The following is a 17,183-nucleotide window of genomic DNA, read 5'->3' as shown; positions in this document are numbered from 1 at the left end:
AACAAAAATCAAAGGCAAACCTGACCCCTCTTTTCCTCTGGTCTCATGCTTCTAATTGAAATGGAGAAAGTAAGCTTACAAGAATAAATGGTACAAAGTAATTTAGCTGCTTTGCAAAGTTCTTTAAGTTTTAATAATAGCAGAGAGACCCCTTTTTAAAATATGAATTTCATCTCGCCTATGTGCCTTTAAGGGAGCATAACTTATTCATACTTTTCTCCTTTCTTCTAATTTACTGACTCTTTCCATCTCTGGTGCTCCCCTTTCAACTGGGAACAATGGGGTTTTGAGGATGGCTATGTAGTAACAGCAGCACCTTCAGTCCCTCTAAGACTCCTCATTATCAGGTTATTTTCTTGTGTTTTGAAATAGAAATGCTGCCTTTGATGCTACCCTTTAAATTTTCTTTTTTTTTTTTTTCTTTTTCTAAAGGAAGTGTCCCCTACTTATTACCTAGCCTTGTCATCTTGGCACAATGTGGTAAATAGCATTCTAAATAAATATTTTCTAATATGCCTTCAAGTACAACTTTCCTTTTGAGTGCAAATAGGATAATTGGGCAGAGGAAAAGAAAGTCACATTGAATGCACTGCTTTAAGGAGGTGGGGGGGGTTGATTTTTGTTTGGTGGCTCTGACGCAGGGCTCATAAGCAATTTCCAGAAAAGCCTGGGGAATTCAGGAACAACACTTTAGTGATTGGGCTGCCTGCATTTGAATCTCAGCGGGGGCAAGGATTTGAGGCACTCTTCTGTCTAGAGAGAGTAATTCTCTTTGGAAGTCTCATCCCTCCTCGGCTTTTCTGGAGCTTTCTCTCCTCCTTGTGACTTACTTCCATTGGCCTCTCTGTGCACTCTACTTGCTAGAATTCTTTTCATTCTTCCTCTTTCCTCCACTCTCAGGGTTGTGGGTTCTTTTTTTCCCCCCCCGCCTATCTCTGTTCCCCTGTCTTTCAATGCTTCTTCCTGTCTATCTCCCTCATGTTTCTACTGACATATGGATCTGCTCGGCTGACTACCCAGGAGCCGCTTTTGGTTTCCTGACAACACAGGTTCTGCCATTCTGACAGGCAGCAAAATGCAGGCAAGAGGCAGGCGTATGTTAATTTAAGGGAGGTGTGGGGAACAGATAAGCTCTTGCCAGTTTCAGGCATAAGTTACTTAATTAAAAGCCAAAAACTCTTAGCTCTGGTTGTCACTCTCCTCCTTTGAGAGCACAGTCACCCCTTTGGTGTCCTGGCTTTTGAGAAGCACCCGTCTGGGCTCCTCTCAGCTCTGTGAAGTTGAGACTAGTCTCTCCAGCAGACAGGTAACAGGCAAAAGAGGGAAAATGAAAGAGGAGCCTGGAAGCTGGAAACAGTGAAACACCCATTTGCACAGCATCGAACTAACAAGCCAGAAAGCAAACTATTGGACTTAACGTCGTCCCCAAACATCTGTCCTATGCCTCCCAAGCACCTGCCACTCTCCCCGACCCTGAGGAAGACCAGAGCAATAAGATTCTATCTAAGTTCTTATGGAGGCTATGTCGTATGTGAGGAGCCAGATATGTAAAGACCTAGAGGCTTTATGTCCGGTGTAGAGCAGGGAAGCCTGGACCCTATGTGCACTGTCTCCGGCCTCGGCTCAAACCAAACTCACCTCATCGCTGGTCCTCTGTTCCCTTAACCCATCCGAGCCTCTTACTACAAGGTATTAGCATGTGCACTTCCCATTTCATCAGCTATCCTTCTTCCTACCCTCCAAATCTTAACTCAAGCATTCCTCCTTTGAGTCAGAGTGACACACACATACCCGTTTGCGTGGGATTTTCTTGGTTTTAGCTGTGGAAGTCGTGAGTTCTAAGAACACCCCAGTTCCATGGAAACGAGAGTGGTTGCTGATCCCAGTCAAATCTCCTGATGATAAGCACTTTTAAAAAATGACGGCTTTATTGAGATATAACTCATGGGCTGTTAAATTCATCCTTTAAACATATACTAGTCAGTGTTTAGTAAATACACAGTGTGGTACAACCAACATCCTTGTCTAATTTTAGAACATTTTCATCCATCCCAGAAGGAACACCTCCCCGTGAGTGGTCACTTCCCATCACCTCCCCCCATCAGCCCTTGGCAACCATGAATCTTCTTTTTGTCTCAAGGAATTTGACTATTCTAAACATTTCAGATAAATGGAATCGTGCCACATGTGGCTGTTTGTGACAGGCTCTTTTCACTTAGTATGATGTTGTCCAGGTTCATCCATGTCATAAAACATACCTCAAGTTTTTAATGGCCAAATAATATTCCATTGTATGGATAAAGCACATTTTGCTTGTCCATTCATAAGTTGAATATCCATTCATAGATATTGAGCTGTTTTCACTTCTTGGATACTCTAAATAATGCTTCTGTGAGTATCCGTGTACAAATTCTTGATGGACATATGTTTTTATTTTTCTTGGGGACATATTTAAGAGCGGAATTGCGGGGTCACAGGATAATGCTATGTTTATCTTTTGAGGAAGTAACAATGGTTTCCAAAGTGGCTGCATTATTTTATAATTCTCCCAACAATGTATGGGGGTTCTAATTTCTCCACATCGCCAATATTTATTTTCTGGTTTTGTTTTGTTTTGTTTTAATTTTAGCAATCCTAGTGAATATGAAGAGGTATCTCATATGGTTTTGAGTTGCATTTTCCTAATGACTGATGATGCTGAGCATTTTTTAATGTGCTTGTTAAACATAAGTGTATAAAATTTTGAGGAATGTTTATTTAGATTCTTCAAAAAATTATATTTGTAAATAAATATATATAATTAAATATAGAATCTCTTACCAGCTTTATAATTTGCAGATACAAGATCAATATACAAAAACCAGTTGTATTTTGCACAGTAATGAAATTCAAAATGAAATTAAAAAAAACTCACAATAGCATAAAAAATCAAATGCTTGGGAATAAATATAAGAAAAGGATGGCAAAACTTTTACCTGAAAGCTATAAAACTATTGAAATATTCTATATTTTAGTTCAAATATTGTCTCCCTTTCTGTGTTGTCTTTTCACTTTCTTGATAATGTCATTTAAAGCAAAACATTTAATTTTAATCAAGTCTAATTTATTTATTTATTTTTGGTTGTTGGTGCTTTTGTGTGATATCTAAGAATGCCTATTCCATTAGTTACAAAGATTTATTTTATGTTTAATTTTAATAATTTCATTGTTTTGGTTCTTACGTTTACTTCTAGATCCATTTTTGAGTTAATTTTTGTATTTTGTAGGATGTACGGGTCCAAGTTCATTCTTTTGCATGTGATATCCAGTTGTCCCAGCACCATTTCTTGAAAAGACTATTCATTCTTCACTGAATAACCTTGACATCCTTGTCCAAAGTAAGTTGACTGTAAGTGTAAGAGTTTGTTTTTGGACTCCCAATTATATTCCATTGATCTATAAGTCTATCTTTATGCCTATACCTCACTGTCTTGATTGCTTTAGTTTTGTTGTAACTTTTGAAATTAGAAAGTGTGCATCCTTACTTTTTTTTTTCAAGATTGCTTTGGCTCTTCTGGGTTATTGCATTTTTTTTCTTTAGAGAGAGAGAAAGTGCGTGCGCATGCACACACGAGCAGATGGGGGATAGGGACAGAGAGGAAGAGGGAGAGAGAGAATCCCAAGCAGCTCCACACCCAGGGCAGAGCCCGATGCAGAGCTCAATCTCACAACCCTGAGATCATGACCTTAGCTGAAATCAAGAGTCAGACACTCAACCAACTGAGCCAACCGAGCATCCTGGGTCATTGCATTTTCATATGAATCTTAGGATCACCTTGTCACCTCCTGCAAAAAAATGCAGCTGAAATTTTATTGGGAATGGTATTGAATCAGTAAACCAGTTTAGGAAATATCATCATTTTAACAATACTGTATTGTCCAATCCACGAATATGGGATGGCTTCCAATTAATACATGTTCTTTAACTTATTTCAATAGGTTTGTAGCTTTCAGGTATAAGTTTTGCAAAACTTTCCTTATAATTATTCGTAAGTATTTGAATTTTTTACGCTATTGTCAGTGAAGTGTTTTTAATTTCATTTTGAATTTCATTACTGTGTAGAAATACAATTGGTTTTTGTATATTGTTCTTGTATCTGCAATTTTGTTGAACTTGCTTATTATCTCTAGTAAGTTTTTGTGAATTCCTTAGGATTTTCTATGTAAAAGATCATGTCATCTGTAAACAGATAAAGCTTTATTTCTTCCTTTCCAATCTGGATGTCATTTGTTTCTTTTTTCTTGTCTAATTATCCTGTGTAGAACCTCTAATATGATATTGAATATAATGATGACAGTGGACAATCTTACATTGTTTCAGATCATAGAGGGAAAACAGTGTTTTGCTATTAAGTATGATGTTATCTGTGGGTTTTTCACAGGTGTTCTTTATCAGGATGAATAAATTCCCTTTTAATCTTAGTTTGTTCGATGTTTTATCATTAAGAGCTGTTAGATTTTGTCAAATGTTTTTAATGTATCTATTGAGATGATCATGTGGCTTTACTCTTTTATTCTATTAATATAGCACAATATACTTATTGGGTTTTTTTTTTTATTTTGTTTTGTTTTTTTGTATAACAGGTCAATCTTGCATTCCTGGAATAAATTCCACTTGGTCACGGTGTATAATCCTTTTACTATACTGTTGGATTCGGGTTGCTAGTATTTTGTTGAGCATTTTTGTGTTTATGTTCATAATGCATAATAGTTTATTATTTCTTTACTTGTGATGCCTTTGTCTTGTTTGGGAATCAGGGTAACACTGGTATTGTAAAATGAATTGAAAAGTGTTCACATCTTTTCCAACTTTTAAAAGAGTTTATAAAGTATTCACATTATTTCTTCTTTAAACCTTTAGTGGAATTTACCAGTGAAGCCATATGGGCCTGGACTATCCTTTGTAGGAAGATTTTAGCTATTAATTAAATTTCTTTACTCATTATTGCATCTATTCAGATATCTATTTCTTATTGAGTAATTTTCAGTAGCTTGTGTGATTCTGCTCATCTGTGTCTTTTGCACATGGATATCCACATTATCTAATTTGTTAGCATACAATTGTTCCCATTATTTCCTTATAATTTTTTTTTTACTTCTGTAAAATTGGTAGATATGCTTACACCTTAGCAAAATTCCTGATTTTAGTAATTTGAGCCTTCTATCTTTTTTCTTAGTCCAGCTAAAGTTTTGCCAATTGTGTAGATATGTTCAAAGGAACTTTTTTCATTTACTTTTCTCTATCATTTTCTGATTTGCCATTTATTTATATTTGCTCAAATCTTTATTACTCCCTTTCTTCAGTGTGTTTGGGCTGAATTTGATCTTCTTTCTCCAGCCTCTTCTTTTTAATATAGGCACTGGCAGCTATAAATTTCCATCTAAGCACTGTTTTTGTTGCATCTCACAGGTGGATTGTATGCTGTTTTCATTTTTATTTATCTCCAAGTATTTTCTAATTTCCCTTTGATTTCTCTAACCCATTGGTTGTTTGGCAATGTGTGCTTAATTTCTCTATACTTGTGAATCTCCCTAATTTTTTTGTTATTTTGTTTATAAGTTTGATCCACTATAGTCAGAGAACATATTTTGTATAATTTAATCCTTTTAAATTTATTAAGGTTTGTTTCTACAGATGTCTACCCTGAAGAATGCTCCATGTGCACTTGAGAAAGTTGTGTGTTTTGCTAGTATTAAGTGGAATGTTCTACAGGAGTTTGTTGTTTCTAGTTTCACTATAGTGATTATCAAGTCTCCTATTTCTCTATTGATCTTCTTCCTAATTGTCCTATTTTTGAAAATGGTATATTGAAGGCTCTAGATGTTATTATTGAATTGTATATTTCTCCCTGCTTATAATAAATATATAACAAATAATACATATATACAAGTATAAAATAGCTATGTCTTCCTGATAGGTTGACCCTTTATTAATACAAAATGTTCTTCTTTGTCTTTAGTAACAATTTTTGTCCTAAAGTCTGTTTTGTTTGGTATTAACATAGCCCCTCCAGCTTCCTTTTGGTTACTGCTTGATTGATACTTATTCTTCTATTCTTTTATTTCAACCTATTTTTGTCTTTGAATATAAAGCTTGTCTCTTATAGACACTATGCAGCTGGATTTTTTTAATCCATTCTGCTAACCTTTACCTTTTTTTAAAGTTTTTATTTCTTTATTTGAGAAAGAGAGAGAAAGAATGAGAACACAAGCAGGGTGGAGGGACAGAGGAAGAAGGAGAACACGAGGCTCGAACCCAGGACCCAGGGATCATGACCTGAACCGAAGGCAGAAGCTTAACAGACTGAGCCACCCAGGCACCCTAACCTCTGTCTTTTGATTAGAATGTTTAGTCACTACATTGAATATGTTTACTGATAAGGTAGGATTTATATCTACTATTTTACTATTTGTCTCCTTCATGTTGTATGTCTCTTTTTGTTCCTCAATTCCTCCACTACTCTCTTCTTTTGTGCAAAATACATAGTATTTTGCAATACATTGTAATGATACACAGTCTGTATCATTAATCCTCTTGTTGTTTTTTAAGTGATATATATATATTTTTTATTTTCTTAGTGATTGCCCTGGGGATTGCAATTACCACGTTAACTCAAAACAATCTAGTTCAATTAATATCAACTTAAGTTCAATAATATATAAACATTTTGTTTATATATTGCACCCATCTCCCTTCTGGTAACCATCAGTTTGTTCTTTACAGGTAAGAGCCTGCTTCTTGGTTTGCCTCTCTCCCTCTTTGTCTCTCTCTTTCTTTTTCTCACTTTGCTAATTTTTTTGTCTCTTAAATTCCACATATTAGTGAATCAGATGGTATTTGTCTTTCTTTGACTGACTTATTTCCCTTAGCATAATATTCTGTAGCTCTATCCATCTCCTTGCAAATGGCAAGATTCCATTCTTTTTTATGCTTGAGTAATATTCCATTATATACACATACCACATCTTCTTTATCCATTCATCAGTTGATGGACATTTGGGCTGTTTTGTAATTTGGGCTATTGTAGATAATGCTACTATAAACATCAGATGGCATGTATCCCTTTTGATTAATATTTTTGTATTATTTGGGCAAATACCTAGTAGAGCAATTGCTAGATTGTAGGGTAGTTCTACTGTTACCTTCATGAGGATACTCCATGCTGTTCTCCAGAGTGGCTGCACCAGTTTGCATTTCAGCCAACAGTGTGCAAGGAAGGGTTCCCCTTTCTCCACATCCTCAGTAACACCTGTTGCTCCTTGTGTTGTTTATTTTAACCATTCTGATAGAGGTGAGGCAATATCTCATTGTAGTTTTAACTTGCATTTCCCTGACGATTAGTGATATTGAGTATCTTTTCATGTGTCTGTTGGCCATCTGTATGTCTTCTTTGGAGAAATGTCTGTTCATTTTTTGGGTGTTGTGTTTGATAAGTTCTTTATGTATTTTGGATAGTAACCCTTTATCAGACATGTCGTTTGCAAATATCTTCTCCTGTTCCATAGGTTGCCCTCTAGTTTTGTTGATTGCTTCTTTCATGTGCAGAAGCTTTTTATTTTGATATAGTCCCAATAGTTTATTTTTGCTTTGGTTTCCCTTGCCTTAGGAGACATATCTAGAAAGAAGTGGCTATGGGTGACATCAAAGACGTTACTGCCTGTGTTCTCTAGGATTTTGATGGTTTCCTGTCTCACATTTAGGTCTTTCATCCATTTCGAATTTATTTTTGTGTATAAGAAAGTGGTCCAGTTTCATTCTTTTGCATGTGGCTGTCCAGTTTTCCCACACAGCATTTGTTGAAGATACATTCTTTTTCTCATTCGATATTCTTCCCTAATTTGTCAAAGATTAATTGACCATATAATTGTGGGTTCGTTACTGGCTTTTTTATTCTATTCCTTTGATCTGTGTGTCTAGTTTTGTACCAATACCATACTGTTTTGATCACTTCAGCTTTGTTACATAGATTGAAGTCCAGAACTGTGATGCCCCCAGCTTCGTTTTTCTTTCTCAAGGTCGCTTTGGCTATTTGAGGTCTTTTGTGATCCCATACAAATTTTAGGATTGTTTGTTCAAGTTCTGTGAAAACATGCTGTTGGTATTTTGATAGGGATTGATTAAATCTGTCAATTGCTTTGGGTAGTATAGACATTTTAACAGTTTTCATTCTTCCAATCCATCAGTATGGAATGACTTTTTATTTCTTTGTGTCATCTTCAATTTCTTTCATCAGTGCCTTCTAGTTTTCAGAGTATAGGTCTTTCACCTCTTTGATTGGGTTTATTTATAGGTATCTTATTGTTTTTTGTGCAATCATTAATAGGATTGATTCCTTAATTACTGTTTCTGCTGCTTCATTATTGGTGTATAGAAATGTAACAGATTTCTGTACCTTGATTTTGTATCCTGTGACTTTACTGAATTTGTTTATCGACCCTAAATTTTTTGGTGGAGTCTTTTGGGTTTTCTACATATAATATCATGTCATCTGCAAATAATGAATGTTTTCCTTTTTCCTTACCAATTTGGATGCCTTTTATTTCTTTTTGTGGGCTGATTGCTGTGGCTAGGACTTCCAATACTATTTCCCCTTTTGGGATGATATTAGCTGTGGGTTTTTCATATATGGCCTATATTATGTTGAGGTATATTCCCTTTAAACCTATTTTGTTGAGGGTTTTTATCATGAATGGATGTTGTACTTTGTCAAATGCTTTTTCTGCATCTACTGAAATAATCATATGGTTTTATCCTTTTATTAATGTGATGTATCACATTGATTGTTTTGCTAATATTGAACCACCATTGCAACTGAGTAATAAATCCCACTTGCTCATGGTGAATTATTTTTTTAATGAATTGCTGAATTCAGTTTCCTAATATTTTATTGAGAATTTTTGCATCTATGTTCATCAGGGATACTGGCCTATAGGTCTCTTTTTTAGTGGAGTCTTTCTCTCGTTTTGGTATCAGGGTAATGCTGGCCTCATAGAATGAATTTGGAGGTTTTTTTCTTCTTCTAATTTTTGGAACAGTTGAAGATGAATAGGTATTAATTCTTCCTTAAATATTTGGTAGAATCTGCCAGTGAAGCCATCCAGCCCTGGACTTTTGTTCCTTGAGAGTTTTTTGATTATTGATTCAATTTATTTGCTGGTTATTGTTCTGTTCAAGTTTTCTATTTCTTCCTGTTTCAATTTTGGTAATTGATATGTTTCTAGGAATTTATCCATTTCTTTCAGGTTGTCCAATTTGTTGGCATATAATTTTTCATAGTATTCTCTTACAGTTGTTTGTATTTCCATGCTGTTGGTTGTTATTTCTCCTTTCTCATTTGGGATTTTATTTGGGTCCTTTCTCTTTTCTTTTTGATGAATCTGGCTACAGGTTTACCAATTGTATTAATTTTTTCAAAGAACCTGCTCCTGGTTACATTGATCTGTTTTATCACGGGTTTTTGTTTGTTTGTTTTGTTTTATTTTTAGCTTCTGTATCATTTACTTCCACTCTCATCTTTATTATTCCCTTCCTCCTGCTGGTTTTAGGCTTTGTTTGTTCTTCTAGTTCTTTTATGTGTAAGGTTAGGTTGTTTATTTTAGATTTCCCCCCTTCTTCTTGAAGTCGGCCTGCGTTGCTGGATATAGAATTCTTGATCATTGGGTTCCTTTTCTGCTTGTCTGTACTTTCTATCCTGTGCCTATATCATCTTACTTCCTTCTGACCTCCATGGTTTTATTTTTTTTTTTAATTTATTCATTTGCTACAGAGAGAGCAGGAGCAGGGGGAGAGGCAGAGGGAGACGGAGAAACGGTGAGTGGAGAGCCTGAGGCAGGGGCTCGATCCCAGGACCTGGAGATCATGACCCAGGCCAAAGGCAGATGCTTAACCATCTGAGCCATCCGGTACCTACTCCACGTTTTTAGATTTGAAGGTAGCTGTTTTAGTTGAAAACTGGAAATTTTAAAGATTTTATTTATTTATTTGACAGAGATAGAGACAGACAGCGAAAGAGGGAACACAAGCAGGTGGAGTGGGAGAGGAAGAAGCAGGCTTATATCGGAGGAGCCTGATGTGGGGCTCGATCCCATAACGCCGGGATCACGCCCTGAGCCGAAGGCAGACGCTTAACCGCCATGCCACCCAGGCGCCCCTGAAAACTGGAAATTTTAAATAATATAATGTGGTAACTCTGGAAAGAAGATTCCCTTCCCTCCCCAAGGTTTAGTGTCATTGCTGTTGATTGTTGTTTCTGCTGTTCGTTTGTTTAGTGGCTTTTATAATTTTATAAAATCTGTATCCTTCGTCATGTACAGCAACTGAAGTCTCTACTCAGTTAGCTGAGTGCCTTGTTAATATCAGAAAGTTTTATAGGCTCCTTGAAGTAATGAGTGGTTCTGCCCTTGTTGAGGGGCCCTGTGTGCATTGGGAAACACCGTCAATGTCAATGCTTCAGGAGGCATTTTACAATTCTTCCTTAGCCTTGACCACCTACTTGTGCGGGGTTTCAAGATAAATCAGAAGTGAGAGATGAGGGTTTTTTTCAGGACTTTCCTGGGCATATGCACACCTCTATACATGCTCATCACCTTCTAGAAGGAATACATTAGAGCTTTTCAAAGACTCCTGTTGACATCTTATCCTCCAGGTTTTTTGTTTTTTAAGATTTTGTTCAGCCTTTTGTTATCCCTGACTCGTACTGTGTCCTCAGGCAGCTGCAACAGTAAATAATTGTTACTGATTGTTCTTGACAAATTATTTATGGTAAGGCTATTCACCCAGGGTATGCCTTGTGTCAGGTTAAAAAAAAGAAGTTACCATGAATGGAAGTTTTCATGGAGCTTCCAGACAGGTCAAGTCAGATACTGATAATTCTCTGAAGGCAGGCTTTTAGACAGTTCCAAATACATTCTGCTCCCTCCTGTAGCAGCCAGGCTGCTGGTTTCCACAGCTACAGTGGTCATAAGCTGTTCATTTTCAAGGCCACCACAGAACTGAAGGGAGGATGTTGGAACTGGACACGTTAAAACACCAGAAAGCCCATTGTTCCTACTGAGAGTCCCCAGGTTTTTTCTTGAATAAACACTATACTGTTGCAGACCTTTGATTATTTTTCAGTAATGAAAAAAATGATCAAATTGAGTTTGATAATTTTTGTCAGTTAATTAGTGGCTTGTATGGCGGAGATGATTTTCAGAGGTCTGTAGTCCACTATTACGGAAGTGTTTCTATTGGTCATAAATTCTTATAGTCCTGTGCATGTGTCTTTCTCTAACAAAAACATTTTTAAAGCACCATGTAGTGACACCTGGGTGGTTCAGTCAGTTGAGCATCTGCCTTTGGCTCAGGTCATGGTCCCAGAGTCCTAGGATTGAGTCCCACATTGGGCTCCTTGGGTGGCAGGGAGCTTGCTTTTCCCTCTGCCTCTGCCTGCCACTTCCCCTGCTTGTGCTCTCTCTCTCTGTCAAATAAATAAATAAAATCTTTTTTTTAAAAAGCACCATGTAGGGGCGCCTGGGTGGCACAGCGGTTAAGCGTCTGCCTTCGGCTCAGGGCGTGATCCCGGTGTTCTGGGATCGAGTCCCACATCAGGCTCCTCTGCTATGAGCCTGCTTCTTCCTCTCCCACTCCCCCTGCTTGTGTTCCCTCTCTCACTGGCTGTCTCTATCTCTGTCAAATAAATAAATAAGATCTTTAAAAAAAAAAAAAGCGGGGCGCCTGGGTGGCACAGCGGTTAAGCGTCTGCCTTCGGCTCAGGGCGTGGTCCCGTTGTTACGGGATCGAGCCCCACATCAGGCTCTTCTGCTATGAGCCTGCTTCTTCCTCTCCCACTCCCCCTGCTTGTGTTCCCTCTCTCACTGGCTGTCTCTATCTCTGTCAAATAAATAAATAAAATCTTTAAAAAAAAAAAAAACCATGTAAAGCTCCTTTAACAAGTATAGATCACTGGTTATAATTTTACATACAATTTCATTTTTGTCTCTTACCCTCATTGAATTTAAGTTCTATGAGGATGGGATATCTATACTTTGGTTACCGTGATATCCTCAGCATCTTGCACAGTAGCTGACACATAGCAGAAGCTCTATAATATTTGCCAATTGAAAGAATAAATACAAAAATCTCATGAGAGGACACAAGATGTATCTGAAGGCAAGAATACTGGAAAGCGCAGAACTCACATAAGACCTATTGCAATCTGGTGAGGTATATTTGATAGAAAGGTCCAGAGTGGTTCTCTTGGGAATTGTAAAATGTCAGTAAGAGGACTGTAGACATTTGCTTTCCAGTAGTGTCCCAACTACCACAAGTAGAGATGAAATGGGACTCAATTCCTTGACCTCCTACTCCTAAAGCTCCACAGAAATCTTTGAGACCGTGGCTAGAAATGGTGACAGCTGCTAATTTGCCTAAAGGACTTGTTTCCAATACCATCTTTTTTCCTCAGGTGAGCGGGATGGTGATCTGCAGCAAGATTATTGTGTGAGCAAACATCTCCCTGAAAAATAGTGGTTTTGAAGACGGCTGATCCAATGTCATCATGCAGTGTCCTTGGAAAGCTCAGGGTGGCAGCATCACAACCTGGCAGCACCCCCCCCCCCCAATGCACTCACTCTTGCCCATTCTGTTTGCCTTCCCTCCATGCCTCTGTTTTCCCCACCCTAGTACTCTGGAGGCTAACACCTGCAGATGAGATTTTAGAGAACAGATGAAGAAGATTAGTAAAGAAGATTTGGGTAAGGAATGTCTTTGTAGACTTGCTTTCCCTCTCACTCTGGAAGTACAAACTGGGCCTGGGCAATGACCTGAGTGGTCTGGCTCTCGGGAAAGTAGACCGGACAGCTTGGTAGCATCAATCTGATATGGAACCACTAGTGCGAAATGCATATTGGACGACATTTTAACTAGGAAAAAAACAAGTCACTATTTCAAATGACTAGAATGGTGATTGGTTTGTGCATGGGTTAAGTAGGAAATGCGATCATGTGAGGGAACCTGGGGCCCCGACTGGTTCACAGTGAGCCTCCCTGAAAAAGGAGATCCTGGCCACAGGGAGACACAAGGTCTTTGTTTCAATTGCAAGTAGTCATTTCATCACAGGCATAACAACGCTGTCCATTTTGCAACTCCTCAAACACTTCTGGGTTGAACAGGATTTTTTTTTCTAGGTAACGTTTCATGTTTTCATTGTATAGAAGATCTACTGCACATTCAGCTTTTCAGAAAGGAAGGCACATTCTCATCACAGTGCAGCTCTGCCTGGATGGAAAGTGAAAGGCCTCCAGAAATGACAGAGACTGTTCACGTGTTCTTAACATACTTGGATGCCCACTTCCTCCATTCGTGTGGAGAAAGAAGGCAAGTCCAGCAGCATTTCAGGCAACATCAGAGTTCTCTCATCCAGCCAGATTTTTCTCAAGAGGAAAGAAGGAAGCATGCTGACTCAGTATTTTCCCTTGTTTCCGAGTTCTACTAACCAGTCCAAGGTAGTGCTTATGAAATATAAGTCTGCATTCCCACTGATGTGAAATAAGTGGTATATAATGTTACATTACGCTCCTAAAAACCATTAGGACACTATTTGTTGTGACTGATTTATTTTTTTAAATATATATCAGACCTGATTTAAGAATATCCTTATGATCATGTCAATCTCACCCATGTTTCTGCATAGAAAGGTTACTTGGATTTCAAGGAAATATTTTACTTCTCTCTCGTCAAACCATTTTGTGTTCTGTTTAGATACATTTTAATTCTGTGTACTTAACTGTGACTTTTGAGGCCATAATACTGTACTCGATTTCACCATTTGTCCTTAATTATATCTAAAGCCAGAATGAGGTTATATTTGATGAATCTAACAGGCAGGATTAAATGTAAAAGGCAGAAATCTTGAGGGCTTCAAGTTACCCTATTAAAGGTCATCAATAATACTTTTGTAGATATGTTTTTAAATTATTCAAACTATTTCTCAAAATGTTTATAATGGATAAGAAATGTATTTCTTTTAAACAAGAGTCCATGTCAACATCTAATTTGGAGTGAGACGAAGCACATAATTTGTTGAAGAGTGATCTTTCTTTGGTCTCTTCAAAGTAATTTTTATTTACAGAGCTTTTGGGTAAGGGGGGAAGGGATGCGGTTGCCAAGGGAAACCCTACCCTGATTGGAAGAGAGGTCATCATAGGTTTTGACAAAGAAAAGAGGAAGAATGGCTTTATTTCCTAAGATTTTTTTTTTTTTTTGCTCTTACAGTGAAAGAAAAAAGAAGCAGAAACAAAAATTGCCTTTCCTGCTCCTTATTCATTCTGTGAATTCACAGAAAAGCTCATGGTAATGAGCCTCCAGGAGTGGCCAAGCCCCATGACAACTTGTTTTTACCATTGTTTAATTTATTACTTGAATGCGATATTGTTTACCTCTACGTTTGTGTTTGTTCTGCCCAACCAGAATGATCTTAGTTGCTGTTATGGGCTATATCTTACACTTAGGCTATGCAAGTGCCTTGTGCATAGCTAAGCACCTAAAAAATAAATTAATATTAATTTTATTGTATCTTTAATCCATTGCCATTTTTAATATAGAAATAATAATTTTGAATGAGGGGAAATATGAGACATTCCTATGTCTCTCTATTAGCTCTTTAGAAGGCTTAATATAAGTTAGATCTATACACTCTTGAATAGATGCCACCATAACACAGGCTTCCAGAGGGAGGATCTGTGTTTTTCTTGCTCACCCATGCCTGTATCCACAGCATGGAGAACCGTATCTGGCACATACCAATGCCTAATAAATAACTGTTTAATTAATGCACCCCTTTTGTCCTGATTATAACTGACAGTGGGGCAAATACAGGGTCAAGATGAAAAAAAGCTTCTCTACTCAGGTAGTCTTAAAAATAAAAGCAAAAAATAAAATCAAAGAAGGTTAAATACCAAAGCTCTTTTAAAAATATAGAGAATTTTGGAAAGGACTCAGAAATAAGACAGATCTCAAAAAGGAGAACAAAACTACGTAGGTGAAAACAATTCACATATAATCATAGAGCATCTGAATACCTAACAGGAGGCTATTAGGAGAATATCACTTTAAAAAGAGATACCTCTTTTAAAAGACTCAAAATGATGGACTTACTTGAAAACTTGTCCCCATGTTATGATGGCAGTTTCTTTTATCTCTCAACTAACTGCTTTGGGGAACATTTCACATCAAGCCTCTCTTTAGCTTTGAAGATAATGCCTTGATAACACCTTTCTAAAATATAGCTTTTCAGTAGTCATACCCAGAAAGGGAGTAGTCCACAGGATGAACCTATTAAAGAAATTTCACCCAGGGCATGGAAGATCCAATTCCACACCCAGCCCCAACAATACAGCATCAGTTAATGAGAACATCGTCTGACTACAGGCAATTGATGGGATCACAATGTTATTTTTGAATACTTACTGGGTTCCATGGATTGTGTAAATGTTGTAGGTAAGTTATTACTCACCTTCATGATAAAATTATGAGGTAGACATCAGTGTTACCATTTTAGAGATGGGGAAATTAAAGATCGGAGATAGGAAGTAACTTAGTGAAGCTTTGAAATGACCAAGTGGAGACTGAAATTCAGGTCTGTCTGGCTATGAAGGCCAAATCCCAGACTCTTCCCATTCTACCACCCAGCCTTACACAACTCCAGGCGCCTCACCTCATAGAGCCAGGCCTTTGAATATCTGTGACCCAGCACACACTTTCATCGTGTTCTTGACTTTGACCAACTTCAATCACTCAATCATTCAGCCTCAAATTACTTAAGACCCACTGTTTCCATCATTCAGTTCAACTCCTAACCACCCAGAGAATATTTTATGGGAAAGATTAGCTAAGGTTCCCTATTTGTCCCTGAGTGTGTGTGGGGGCAGGCTGTGTGGGGAGGCAGAGGGAGACTAGAAAGTACAATGGGAAAACAGCTTGCAGTTTGGGCTTCATAGCTAGACAGAACTGCTTTTAAAACTCAACTCTCTCACTTTACAGTATCCTTCGTTAAGTGACTTCACATCTTCGAGCTTGATTTCCCCATTTACAAAATTACATCTCCACTTAAAGGCCCACTGCCATTGCTTGTTGAAACCAAAGCTGAAACATGGCCACAGACACGGAAACTCAGAGCTCCATCTGGCATTCCTGCAGCCCAGAATGGGAACTGAGAGCCTGGTGGTGAATGGGTACAGGTGCCAATTTTATTACAGCCTGGGAACTGGGGTGAGTCGTTATAATTTTAAGGGGTCGCATTTTGTATGCTTATACAAGTACCTACACAATATCCCTCATTTATCTTTTAGCCTGCAAAGCCTTAAATATGTATTACTTGATCCTTCACGGAAAAGTTTGTTAACCACTGTGCCATTTTTTCATCCCTCTATTGCAGATCAGAAAACCAAGCCAGCCAGTTCTTCTTTTCTTTCCAATTAGCAGGATGGGGGGTTGAACTTCAGCAGAGTCATGCTAGAATGTGTGCTCTTAACTGCTCGATTGCACCACTCCTGAGAGATGAGGAACATCTATCTTGGACTATGGCTCTGAGGAAAAAGTCCAGTTTAAAGTCATGCCCCCTAGCTAAATACTCATAAGCATGAAATAATTTAATTGCAGATACTGATTTAGGACTAGATGAAAAATCAGAGCTCTGTCACAGGGAAAAACCAACTTTAACAAAAAGCCAAATCCTCGAGAAACCTTGAAAGCAAGAGCAGTGGGGCTAAAGTCAAGGTAGAAGTCCCATGGGATACATAGCTGGACAGGGACAAAGAAAAGGAAGTATGGCCAACATAATATCTTCTGGTTTTCACCAAGTCTCAAGGACTCAGAGAGAAATTCCATTTATTTTTTTCCCTCCAGGAGCCGAATATCAGAATCATATGATGGTCCAATGAGGCTGCATGGAGAGGCCAAAGAAGCATGGTCTGGGTCTCACCAACCCTCAGACCAGTGCCAATGAATGATCCCCTAGTGCAAACACAGAATATCTATGCTGAGCTTCCAGACCAGTTCTGAAACCAGCATCCAGTGACGTTGCTTCTTCCTTTGCACCTGCATTCTTCATGCATAAATATTTTCTACTCTTGTGATTTTTCATAACCTCTTATCTAACTTGCTA

This window comes from Ailuropoda melanoleuca, chromosome 8 (genome assembly GCF_002007445.2).
Source record: "Ailuropoda melanoleuca isolate Jingjing chromosome 8, ASM200744v2, whole genome shotgun sequence".
Taxonomy (NCBI): Eukaryota; Metazoa; Chordata; class Mammalia; order Carnivora; family Ursidae; genus Ailuropoda; species Ailuropoda melanoleuca.
This window is presented reverse-complemented; position numbering follows the sequence as displayed.